Here is a 14,053-nt window from a genome sequence, read left to right on the forward strand (position 1 = left end):
AAAAAAAAAAACACCCAGCGCGCCCCTGCGGGCGGTTTATCCTTCAAGCTCGGGTCCTCTACCAGAGGCCTGGGAGCTTGAGGGTCCTGCGCAGTATCTTAGCTGTTCCCAGGACTGCGCTCTTCTGGACAGAGATCTCCGATGTTATTCCCGGGATCTGCTGGAGCCACTCGCCTAGCTTGGGAGTCACCGCACCTAGTGCTCCGATTACCACGGGGACCACCGTTACCTTCACCCTCCACATCCTCTCGAGCTCTTCTCTGAGCCCTTGGTATTTCTCCAGCTTCTCGTGTTCCTTCTTCCTGATATTGCTGTCATTCGGAACCGCTACATCGATCACTACGGCCGTCTTCTTCTGTTTGTCTACCACCACTATGTCCGGTTGGTTAGCCACCACCATTTTGTCCGTCTGTATCTGGAAGTCCCACAGGATCTTAGCTCGGTCATTCTCCACCACCCTTGGGGGCATCTCCCATTTTGACCTCGGGACTTCCAGGTTATACTCGGCACAGATGTTCCTGTACACTATGCCGGCCACTTGGTTATGGCGTTCCATGTATGCCTTGCCTGCTAGCATCTTGCACCCTGCTGTTATGTGCTGGATTGTCTCTGGGGCATCTTTACACAGCCTGCACCTGGGGTCTTGCCTGGTGTGATAGACCCCAGCCTCTATGGATCTTGTACTCAGAGCTTGTTCTTGTGCTGCCATGATTAGTGCCTCTGTGCTGTCTTTCAGTCCAGCTTTGTCCAGCCACTGGTAGGATTTCTGGATATCAGCCACCTCCTCTATCTGCCGGTGGTACATACCATGCAGGGGCCTGTCCTTCCATGATGGTTCCTCGTCTCCCTCCTCTTTCTTGGGTTTCTGCTGCCTGAGGTATTCACTGAGCACTCGGTCAGTTGGGGCCATCTTGTCTCATCCTGGACTGTGGTGCTGACACTCACCAGTCCCCGGCCCCCTTCCTTCCGCTTAGCGTACAGCCTCAGGGTGCTGGACTTGGGGTGAAACCCTCCATGCATGGTAAGGAGCTTTCTTGTCTTTATGTCAGTGGCTTCTATCTCCTCCTCTGGCCAGCCTATTACCCCAGCAGGGTACCTGATCACGGGCAGGGCGTACGTGTTGATGGCCCGGATCTTGTTCTTACCATTCAGCTGACTCCTCAGGACTTGCCTGACCCTCTGCAGGTACTTGGTGGTTGCAGCTTTTCTAGCGGCCTCTTCATGGTTCCCATTCGCATATATATATATATATATATATATATATATATATATATATATATATATATATATATATATATATATATATATATATATATATATATATATATGATCTCACTGAGGGGGTGAGATCATATATATATATATATATATGTGTGTATTGTTTCATTAAAGGTTAAAAAAATGAATGTTCATTATTTAGACTTTTTGTCTAGAAGATTGTATTAAAGCAACTTAGAGCAAAACAAAAACAAAAATGATTTTAGAAAAGGATAATAAAATCACATCAATTCTACTTATTTATTTAATCCACTCTAAGCTGATGATTATTTTGTTCTTTGGAGGGAGATAAATTGGTGGTGATATGGAAAAAAATGTTTTCCTCCTCAGTGCTCTGTGCTCTGCTCTATATTCGGCAAAGCAGGATTCCTTGATAGAACCCACATCTTCTCAAACTTATACTTTTGCTTTTCCACAGGGAAAACCTTCGAAATATCCCGTCTGGATTGTGACTAACTAATGTTCAGATTTTTATTTTCACAAATGAAAAAAAAACTACAACAGTAGCTGAACAAACAAGTTATTGGTGGCACTTCTGCAATCAATATACTCTGAAATAAAAGATTTAAAGGATGAGACAGCTCAGCACAGCATGTTATTAACTTCACACATGAAGTGGTTCAGTCCAGTCAGACTTCAGTTTTGCAGCCACCGTCCCCATCCTCCTTCTTCAACTGGTCGTCATGGTAACTCTGGACCTTCCTCCAACGAATCCTGAAATCTGTTGCACTCCTGGCTCCACCCAGAGTTTCTACCTAGAAACAAAACCTGTGTGTTAACATTAACTTCAAATTTGAAAACCTAATTTTTATTTTTTTTATTAGTTTTGTCTACTTTGCTCTTGTTTTCCTGCAGTACCACGTCCTATCGCATACCCCGGCTGTGCTCTCTTTTTAAAAAAAAATAATTTTACTATTTTAAAGGGAAAAACCTCAGTCACTTGGACCAGTGTTTGTTATTCCATAACTGTATTTTGAATGTGACAAGTCTACCAATCCCCTATGTAATTCATAAATATTGTTTTGGTTCTGACTATTTTGCTCTATATAATTTGATTGACTTCTACAGTGGCCTGCTATTGTTAATGGTAACATGAGTGATATCAAAAATTTTCTTAAAGCAAACATCAGCAACCCAAAATTAGCAGCCAAAGGGTTCAGTCTGCAGCTCAACACTCTCATGTGACCCTACAGTCTCTCCCTCCGGTCTCTCTTGTCCTCCTACTCCTTTCAAAAGCAAAACAAAGCAAAGCAAAGCATCCACCCTTTCCTTACCGGTGTGTTGAATTGTTTGTCAACATTTACTCGTCCTAACCTTGCTCCAGTCTTTGTCTCAGTGTAAAGTCAGTCAACACTTAAGTCCACATCGTCAGTCCAGTCACACATTCACTCACCCGCATTCACACAAGATATTGCTGATAGTGGAGACTCACGCACAACCTATTCCAGTCTCCATCACCAGCAAAATCCTGTCATCATTTTTATAACAAAAAAAATGTTTATGATTTTAGACTGGATTGACTCGCTGCATTTCTTTTAGACAGGAACTCACACTCTGGTCGGATCCCCATAGGTAGCCTTCTCCTCAGCCCATTGTAACAATGGTTTCCAATCATGAGTACTTTCACCTTACTTTGTCGTCAGGCAGAGGTTTGCAAGAGGGGAGTGAGCGCATGGATCAAGGCAGGATAGCAGCAGGAGAGACCAGTTATGGGGCTGTGGTTAACTGCAGGCTGACTCAGATTATATTGCGTGGAGTTGACTAGGGACAGAGACAACAAGGTTAGTACTAATCTTTTGAGAACAAGAAATATGAGAAACCGACACTAAATTTCAATTTCAAATATTTTATTGTCCCACAAGGGGAAATTAGGATTTTTCAAACAATTAACAATAGAATGAGCCTTCCTGAGCAGATTTGTGTTATAAATGGCTGAATTTCCATATTGCCAGTGCCCTGAAATTTTGCTAGCAGTTTTTACCAGAAGTCCCAACTGATTCTTATTCTTCACAGTCAAGGTATTGAACCAGGTAGCGATACAAAAACATAATGGATTACATAAACCTTCTATAAAACAAAGACAACATCTGAGATGAGACATTACTCCGCACAATCCCAATATCAGCAGTTTTAATACTAGTACAGTAATAGTAAACAAGAGGACTTCCCAAATCAATAATCATGTCTTTAGTTTTAGACACATTGAGTGAATAGAAGGACTCACCACACCAAGCCACAAAATCTGTCACCGGTCTTTCCATTTTATTATTATCTCATAACACTTGTTTCTTCAGCTACCATGTCTCATGTGGACTTTACAGTGTCTACAGTCTCAGATCAACAAATTCCTTCCCTCCAGCACAATCAGCAGCAGGGGTAGCGACTCCTCAACAGCAACATTGTACCCTTTACATAAAACATAGAATATGCATGATTTGCATTGTTCCCACATAATGTCAGTGATCGTATGATACAATTCCACATTAGATTCTTGATGAATGTAGGTTATTGTTATTCAGCCCTGTTCTAATGTGCCTCTTTATAACTTTGAGCATCTGCCCCTTCAAACATATCTGCACAGCCCTGAACCTAAGCCTGATCTAAGCTGGTGAAATGTTAACTTATAACAAGCTGTTGTTGTTTATCCAGTTCTTCTCAGCTGTTCAGAGAACTGCAGAGATTGTCTTCCTCAAAGTCAAATATTTGAAATGGAGACAGCTTTAATGTGTCAAGGACATTATGTCATTACAACATGCCAAAGTGCAACAATAACATGTTTTCTCTAAAGTGAAGTATAACGAATTTAAATGCAAAAAAAGAACAGTTTGAGCTCTTTATCTTATTTTATTGATGTTCAGTGACGTACAGCAATGCATTTTTAATCTGTTACAGTTTATTTTCCCACAAGTGTGGGATTCAGCCCAATCCCAAGTCGACCCTAAGATTTAAGAGTTAGTTCCTTCTCTCGTGCTTATTTAAATTTAGTTTTTTGTCTTGTGTTTTAACGCTTGTTGTGGTTAACCTGTGGTTAACATCACAGCGCTATAAACTGCAGGTCATGCCTTAAGTCAAAGTCTGCAGACATAAAGACTCACAGAAAGTTTTTCTCAAAGACCTCAGGCTTCTCATCTGAGCAGGGCCATTGGGATTGGACCGCTTACTGTCATTAATAGAAAGTTATATATTTTATATTTGCATAATATATTAAACACAATTCTACTATATAACATAACAGCAACATGCATATATTATACTTCCCAACACCAGTTTAACTAAACATATATAAATTTCTCTGGAGTTTCCCAACCTTCCTGTTTCCACTTGAGCTGCTCTTTTTTAGATTGTAGAAATCACATTCAGGTCTTTTACATTTTAAAACCACTGAATTTAACACGGGCCTCAAACGTACACAGAGAGAAAAAAACTAAAGAAACAGAAAACTTTATTGTCAAGAGTTTTTATGTTTATAGATCTGTAACAATGTTACCTGATTTATTACTCTGTAAAAACCCACAAAGGACTCATTCTTTTATTAATAGAAAAATAAGCTCAAATCACCAAGAAAACACATTAAGATCAAAATAAAAGAAGTGAAATTATCAGGACTTGAGTCTAACTTAGCATTTTAATTTATGTGTTTCATTAAATATTGCTTCTTGTATACTTGCCTATGTGATGCATTTGTGTAAGTCAGCAGAGGTTGCTGTCACAATGAAACAGAACTATGGATCCTAATAAACTGCACACAGACAAAGCCTGTGCAGTGACGTCCACAGATGGACAGGGTCTAAGGTGTTGGAAGCCACACTGAAAAACAAAAACAAGAGACTAGAGCCTATCACGAAAACTAGTGAGTGGACCTATGATTAAAGAATTTCTACCAAACTACAACTGCAGCTGAACAAATGAGCTGTAGGTGGAACTTTACACTCTGAAATATTGAAAGATTTAAAGGCTGAGACAGCTCAGCACAGCATGTTATTAACTTCACACATCAATAGGGCTGCCACAAGCGATTATTTTGATAGTCGACTAGTCACCGATTATTTTTGCGATTAGTCGACTAATCAGATCGTCATCCATTGGACGTAAAACGTACAGCTTATTGCACCAGCATGCATCTGCTCTCATATAACTATCATTAGCTTACAGGTTTAAGTGTTTAGGGTATGTGCTAACTAAAAATAAAGACAGGATGATAGTTTATTAAATTTTAATAAAAATTTGCAGATTGTTTCGGTGGAGTTTAATAAACTCAGCCGTCTGCTCCTTGCTATCTAAAGTATAACAGGACACCGGAGTATATTCTCGAGCATCTCACACTTCTTATAGTAAGTTGTCTGCTTGACGTTTATTCAGCTGCCGGGAGTCCGGTGTTTTCACCGGCGCTAGTGAGCCTTGCCCCCGGCTCGCTATCGAGCTGGTGGGTAGCAGACGTCTCCGAAAACGTTGAAGTGCTTTTGAAAATATGTGGTGTCTTGATAAACTGAGCAGATATTTGAGGTTTACACAGCTACTTTCTCACCTGAAAATATGCTAAACGTTTATTTTGTGACCCAGAAAGAATAATAAGAGTAATATTAAAACTAACTAGCTGCCGCCATTGTTGGAAACTGAGCTGGGCCGCGCTATGAATTCTGTGACGCTGCTTCTTCTTCTTCGGGGTTTAACGGCAGCTGGCATCCTTGTACATACAGTGCTGCCATTTTCTGTTTCAGTCCGTTATTACACTCTTAAATCCTACTACTTATTCCTGCGTCTTTTGGGATCTTACAAAGCTTCAAAGGACGTGTCGACTATTAAATTAGTTGTCGACGATTTTGATAGTCGACTAATCGTGGCAGCCCTTCACTTCAAGTGGTTCAGTCCAGTCAGACTTCAGTTTTGCAGCCACCGTCCACATCCTGCTTCTTCAACTGGTCGTCATGGTAACTCTGGACTTTCCTCCAACGAATCCTGAAGTCTGTCAGTCCTTCTGACAGCATGAGGCCTGACAGCTGGATAAATGTCGGGTGATGAAAAACATGAAGCATAGTTTGAACTTGTGTCAAGTTTGTGTTGGTGACTGAACTGCTGACCTGCTGTGAAACCTGCTGCTGGATCTCTGTGCTGTGCATGTCTGCCTCTGACTGAAGCTTCATTTTCACCACTGTTTGCTTTGTCAGGATCTTACAGTGTTTGCATTCTGAGCCTCACCTTTGAAACAGAAAAGAAAGTGTCTGGCGGTACTGAAGCCATCAGCCCATTCCCCTGACATTAAATTTAGTGCTCCACCGTATTCAAGTGAACCGTAGTTATCAGGCTGACCAGACATCCAGTTAGTGAATGTGGAGGTTGTGTTGTCAGACCAGAAGGCCCAGGGATCCCTGTAGAGGCCAATCCACACATACTGAACCCCTGATCCATTCAAAGTGAGCGTGATGTTGGATTTCTCCTCTTTGCTTCTTATACTGGTCAGGTCTGTGTGGTATGTCCTGCAGTACGACTGAGCTGCTGACCAGGAGCGGCTCTCCTTCACTAAGATGTAACTTGTACTGCTGGCTGTAAAAGATTCAGAAAATGATTAATTTTGAAACATGCCTAGTCTCATAGAATTGTAGAGATAAATAGGCCAACAAGCCTTTTTTCCTACCATTGTAACACAGGAAAGGGTAAGAATCTCCACAGGGTCTATCATCCATCTGTGTTTGTCCCTGAAGAGCCACACAGTATTCCTTTGCATTTACACAGTCTGGTTGGCCGTTAGCCCAGATTAAAAATTCATGTTTACTGCCAACATAGAAAAGTTTTTCCTCCATGGACCACTTCCAGCTGTAACGATCATCATAGAGTCCTATCCAAGCCCAGTCATCAATATTTTGTGCCATTGTCACAAGCAGTTGGTTGATGTTGCTGTTGTAGATGGTGACCAAGTCAGTGAAGTGTTCTCTGCAGTAACTCTGAGCTTCAGTCCAGGTCATCAGCTGGCTCACAAAGTGGTATTCTCTGGAGTGGGGAGGAAGAGTGGAAAGTCCTCCTGAGAAAATGAAAAGATTTTATTGTGAAATATTTTCCCTTAAATTTTTACAAATATTTAAGTAATTTTATTTATTTATTTTTATAATGTTTGGTTTACCACATTTCTTGGTTCAAACTGTTTGAGGGAAGTGTTTTATTTCACATCACTGCACACCTTCAAACTTCAAACTTGTTTGAGTCCAAATGGAGGAAATGATAGCATATGAAAGAAAGTCCAACTGGTGAACGAGCTGTATTTTTAATTTTATTTATTTTTCTCTTCTCTGTAGTCAAACTGCAACAAGTATGCGTAGTGCAGCCATGTACAACTAATATAGTTCAACTAATAATACATGTATTACAACATTTTTGTAACATCATTTTAAAGGAGTGAGTACAAAATTAAATGTTTCTCAACTCTCAAATGACCTGAAGACAAAGATTGTTCACCATCATGGTTTAGGGGAAGGATACAGAAAGCTGTCTCAGAGATTTAAGCTGTCTGTTTCCACAGTTAGGAACATATTGAGAAAATGGAAGACCACAGGCTCAGTTCAAGTTAAGGCTCGAAGTGGCAGACCAAGAAAAATCTCGGAGAGACAGAAAGGACGAATGGTGAGAACAGTCAGAGTCAACCCACAGACCAGCACCAAAGACCTACAACATCATCTTGCAGCAGATGGAGTCACTGTGCATCGTTCAACCATTCGGCACACTTTATACAAGGAGACGCTGTATGTGAGAGTGATGCAGAGGAAGCCTTTCCTCCACCCACAGCACAAACAGAGCCGCTTGAGGTTTGCTAAAGCACATTTGGACAAGCCAGCTTCATTCTGGAATAAGATGCTGTGCCGGGGCTGGATATTTCAACAAGACAACAACCCGAAACACTGCTCAAAATCCAATAAGGCATTCATGCAGAGGAACAAGTACAACGTTCTGGAACGGCCATCTCAGTCCCAGACCTGAATATTATTGTAAACCCGTGGTGTGAGTTAAAGAGAGCTGTCCATGCTCAGAAGCCATCAAACCTGAATGAACAAGAGATGTTTTGTCAAGACGAATGATCCAAAATACCTTCAACCACAATTCAGACTCTCATTGGAACCTACAGGAAGCGTTTAGAGGCTGTAATTTCTGCAAAAGGTGGATCTACTAAATATTGATTTCATTTCTTTTTTTGTGGTGCCTAGATTAATGCACCTGCCTGGTTTTGTTTAAACAATTATTGCACACTTTCTGTAAATCCAATAAACTTCATTTCACTTCTCAAATATTACTGTGTGTCTCCTATATGATGTATTTAACTGACATTTTTTTATTGTAACAACCAACAATTTATACAGGAAAATAATGACCATTAACAAGGTTGCCCAAACTTTGCATCCCCTTTTGGCTCCTACCTCAAAGCACACTGTGTTCTGTTGATCTTATGTGCTGCACAATAATGTTTAATATTTAGTATTTACTGTCATATTCCCATATATCATTGTGATGTTGTTTATTCTATTACTCTTGTTCTCTTCTGCTTGTTTTCTTTTTTCTTTCTCAACAGGTGATCCAGGTGATTGATATATGCATTTTTTTTCCTCTGCTCATTCTGTTGGTTTTTGTTTTTCGACCCTTCTCCCCCGTCCCTCTTCTCAGCTGTTTTTCTTTCCCTCTTTCTTTCTCCCCTTCTTTCCCCTAGTCAAGTCTGTCCTGTATTCAGCAACTGAAAATAAAATAAACAACAAAAGGTGAATCAAATGGACCATTACGGCAAGGCTGGGATGGTCAGTTTGGTAAAGTAAATCCGTTGGGCATCTTTCTTTGCCTTTAGACAATAATTCTGATGGCAAAAGAGCCAAACGGGACAGGCAAAAAAAAAAAAAAAAAAAGATGCTGAACGATAGGCTATAGGCTAATTGCTAACTAGAACAACAATACGTTGTTCACGTGGAACAGAAAGCGCAAGTACGGAAGACAAGGGGTTGTCACATGATTCGGAAGGCATTGTGGGCATTGTAGGCTCGGCATTTTGCCGTAACACGGGCAGAAATATTGCAGTTCAGTGCATTCGTTACTGAAATTTTTCGTGAAACGGGGTATTTGTAAGTCGGGGTTCCACTATACAGCAAAACTACTTACTCAGTTCAAAAGTTATAGTGCTTCTCCATACAATGGGTTTTGTTAAATAATATCATGGGTTTGTATTAACTTTAGCTTTAACTGAGCAGACCAGCAACATATTCCTCCCAAAAAGTTCAGCCATTTGTGTACATGGCCATATCACTAAAGGTTAACTTGACTTGACTTTAACCATCTCATGTCACTTACCTACCAACTACTCCTGGCCCTTTTTTTAATCAGTTCTGAATTCTTCAGTAAATCCTTCTTTTACATTTTAAAAGATTAGATTTCATTATAATGTCTGTACACCATAATAAGCATCGTATCAAAAAATGAAAAAAACAAATCAAATTCCTGAAAATATCACACTATGTATAGTTTAAAAACTTAGCATATCTATCTGTCTATCACAGCTACTGCTGTGAACTCAGTCCACTATCTTAGTGAAGTGGCTGTGTTAGCTTGATAGCTGTTAGCTTATTAAGTATTGGTGCCAGTGAGAATTGGTTTGCTGGCATGTCAATAAAACTGACTTGGAAAACATAGAAATCTAAAGAAAATTAGCATACTTACTGTGATACAAATAATACTGGTAATGGTCAACGCTTTATAGCTGGTGTTCCTGGGCTTTCAATGAATCTCCACTCCCGCCCACTCATATTGCAAAGCAAACAACGGCAAAAAAAGTGGGCGAACCTCCATACATCACACAAAATTACCTCACAAGTTGAGTTTTTCTTGGAAGAAATACATTCAAAGCAAACAGCTAGTTGACTGTTTTTACAGCTAGCAGTTGATATAGGCTTTTTTTTTAATCATAAATTCACTACAGTAAATTCCTAATTTTTGTCATATATTTTTATAACAAACTTTATGTGATGTTTCAAAAAGAAATTTGTTAAACAGTGTGCATAATGTTAGTGCAAGAACCTGTGAGCAACTGATAATAGTCAAGGTCAATCTCAAAAAGACATAAAAAAAAAATCTATTTTATGTTTGTGGTCAAATTGACCCCACGAATCGAAACATTCTAAAGATGGCTGCGATATAACTGAGATAAATATGTGAAATTAAATGAAGTTTTTAAGTAGCGGGTATTTTTTAAGTTGTCTTAAACTTTTGATCAGGACTATATGCACCTTCATTCTCTGCAACACATCAGCCAGTGCTTTCCCTTTACAGTCATAGTCCCTACATTTAAAATCCCTACTCTTACACACCATACTGCCTTTACCTCCCTATATTTATACACCTTCCCCTATCCTCCTCCTTTGTCAAAGCCCAGCAGTTTGTAATGGCACTGAGCTTATCAACAGCACTGGTGCTGGGAAATGTTAACTCAGGGCGCTAACAATCCAGTATGGAAATGTACTTCTTATCCACATATTTGACTGTGACTTGATGTCAGGTGCCATTCCTGGTACAAGTCTTCTTATTTTATCTGGGCTTAGGACTGTCATGATACAGGATACATTGGCTGTTGTTAAAAACTGTAATCCACAGTAACTATTTAGTTTAATAGCTAAACTAAATAGTAACACAATTTAAAGTGAATGCAGGTATTGTGGTATAAGTAGGTAAAGATTTTCTCTCTGTCATTGTTGTAAATGTGTTAATAAATACATTTATTTTTTTTAAAAAACTTAACATGTAATCTGATTACCCAAATGACATTAATCTGTCTCAGTAAGTTTATAAACTATATTTCAATGTTTAATATTTTATATTACTGACCTGAGAGCAGCAGGATGAGCACTAAACAGGTTTCTTCCATTCTTTGCTTCTGTAGAACAAATATAGTCGTCATGATTATTTTTGTCATTTTTTATCATTTAGAATCAGAATCAGAAAAGTGTTTGTCAGATATTGAGCAGATTTACAACATTAGGAAATTGCTGCGGTACTTAGTGGGAAACATACCATAAGACAAACACTTAGATAAAAAAAAAATATATGAAAAGTGCTAAGCAGATTGATATATACATTAATGCAGGTGATGATCGGTGCAAAAATGGAACAGATGCAGAGAACACAATACAGGTCATGTGTTTGTGGTGGGACCAGTCATATGGTTATTGTTCATGAGTCCAACAGCAGAGGGGAAGAAACTGTTCTTATGGCGAGAGGTTCGGGTCTGAATGGACCGGAGCCTCCTGCCTGAGGGGAGCAGGTCAAACAGACAGTGTCCAGGGTGGGAAGGGTCAGCTGTGATCCGAGCTGCACGCCCCAGTGTCCTGGAGCTGTAGGTTTATTATCTCCAGTCTGATAAGATGCTTAATATAGAGTTTAGTGTGTATATCCAAAATAATTATACCTTTTGAATATCTAAAAGTCTATTGTATCTTTAAATGGTTTCAATCATCAATCATAAGTTTATATGTTTTGTCATTAATAAATTAATGATGCGTAACTTACCGGGCAGCTCATCTAGTCATCTGCTGACTGGGGCTGACTTTTAACAAGGTTTTTGTTTGATTTCTTTGTATATTTTACTGTCAAATGAGGACATCAAGAGGGAGTGAACTAAAGTGAAGGTAATGTGGTAATGTTATGGTAATGGGGCGATCGTGGCTCAAGAGTTGGGAGTTCGCCTTGTAATCGGAAGGTTGCCGGTTTGAGCCCCGGCGTGGACAGTCTCGGTCGTTGTGTCCTTGGGCAAGACACTTCACCTGTTGCCTACTGGTGGTGGTCAGAGGGCCCGGTGGCGCCAGTGTCCGGCAGCCTCGCCTCTGTCAGTGCGCCCCAGGGTGGCTGTGGCTACAATGTAGCTGCCATCACCAGTGTGTGAATGGGTGGATGCCTGAATGTGTAAAGCGCTTTGGGGTCCTTAGGGACTAGTAAAGCGCTATATAAATACAGGCCATTTACCATAATGTTATGGTAATGTTTTAATAAATGTTAATTAATAATATTATTGCATTCATGTTTTTAAGCCAATGCTGTAAACACACTTTTCTAAACTATTACAATATAAACCAGTTTATTGATTATCACCTTACCTTCCGTACTCAGGCTTATCTGTAATTTTTGAAAAGGTAACAATTGTCAGTTTGTCCAGACAGTCTACAGAAGGTTTGGCACCACATGAAAAACCTCTGCAAGGTTACAGAAAGGTGAATACTCTTTAACAATATTCAAATCATTAGGGAAATCAAGCTGTTAAAGCGGGAAACACACACACACACACACACACACACACACACACACACACACACACACACACACACACACACACACACACACACACACACACACACACACACACACACACAAAGAAGCTCAGACATGTTTCTAAGGATCAGACAACATGGGTGTTAGTAACAAGCGGGGAAGATATATGGAGTCTGTGCTTGTCATTTGTCTTCGTCATTCAGGGCACTGTACAATTTATTAGGAGGCAATTCATTTTTGTCAATTATACTTAAAAAAATATTAATGTTCTTGTAGGTAGAACTTAACAACAAAGCATTTTAACTTAAAAAGTACTTTGTGCACATGTCCATGTTTCAGTGAGCTGACTAATCATTTTAAAACTCAGTGCACCAAAAAGAAAAAACACTCCTTCACTTAAATTTTTGAGTATATTGAACAAAATCTTTTTGTCATCACTTAACAACAGAAAATATTAAGCTTGTGTAACACATAAAAGTGAGTCTGAAAACCCTTTGTGTTTGAATTGCATGCCCTGTACCATCAGAATCAGAAAGACTTTATTTATCCCCAAGGGGCAATTAACATATAACAGAGCAGCATGGCAATGAAGATAAGGATAGGGCAATAAGAGTGAGATAATAAATACACGGTGAATAAAGAACTGTAAATTAAAAATAAGTTAGTTAAGTGTCAGCAGTAGAAATAGACTGTAGAGTAGTTTATGTTTCTGGTGTGGGAAGTGTTCTTATCGGCTGGAGTTAAAAAGCAGAGTGCCTTTGGGGACAAAGGTGGCGCTCCTCCTCTCAGTCCTGCAGGAAATGCAGCGGAGGCGTCGCCCAGAGGGGAGCCATTGAAATGTGGGGTGAAGAATGTGAGAGGGGTCGTTGATGATTTTGGCTGCCTGTCTAAGGACCTGTTGGCTGAAAACCTGAGCCAGAGTTCTGACAGGCCAATGATTTTAGAGCACACTGATGCAGTGTGCTGCAGTCTGTTCCTGCTCTGAACGGTGAGGGAGTGGAACCAGCAGGTGATGGAGAAGGTCATGATGCTTTCCAGGAAGGCATAGTAAAAAGTCGTCTTGATGGGTGTGCTGACTCCAAAGGAGTTGAGTTTCCTAAGGAGGTATAGCCGTTGGTGGCACCTCCTGAGAATCTCCTCTGTGCTGCGGAGAATTTCAGGAGGTTGTCAAAGATGGTTCCCAGGTATTTGTACTCCTCAACTACCTCCACTGGCTTCCCGTGGATGGTGGTGTGACTGAAGCAGCCAGATCCCTCTACCTACTGAAGAAGGACACCACCATCTCTTTGGTTTTGCTCACGTTCAGTTCAAGTTTGGAGCTGTCACACCACTCTACAAACTCCTGAAGAGTGGGCCTGTGGTGTTGTGAGGGGCAGTGACATGAGAACTGTCGTCAGCGTATTTAACCAGGTGACAGTTGGGCTGTGTGGATCTGCAGTCATCAGTGTAGAGGATGAAGAGCAGGGGGGGAGCACACAGCCCTGAGGGGAGCCAG

At 40.3% G+C, this 14,053-nt stretch overlaps 1 protein-coding gene across 1 annotated transcript in view; it reads left to right on the top strand.

Annotated features, from left to right (window-relative positions):
- Positions 1 to 756: 756 nt before the first annotated feature.
- Positions 757 to 14,053, top strand: part of LOC308411170 (P2Y purinoceptor 14-like) — a 164,037-nt gene continuing 150,740 nt past the window's right edge. The window contains exon 1 of the transcript XR_013974347.1: positions 757 to 877. The gene's annotated coding sequence lies outside the window, so the exon portion shown is untranslated. The remainder of the gene's footprint in view (positions 878 to 14,053) is intronic.

The sequence above is a fragment of the Rhamphochromis sp. 'chilingali' genome (genome assembly GCF_963969265.1).
Source record: "Rhamphochromis sp. 'chilingali' genome assembly, chromosome: 1".
NCBI classification, from domain to species: Eukaryota; Metazoa; Chordata; class Actinopteri; order Cichliformes; family Cichlidae; genus Rhamphochromis; species Rhamphochromis sp. 'chilingali'.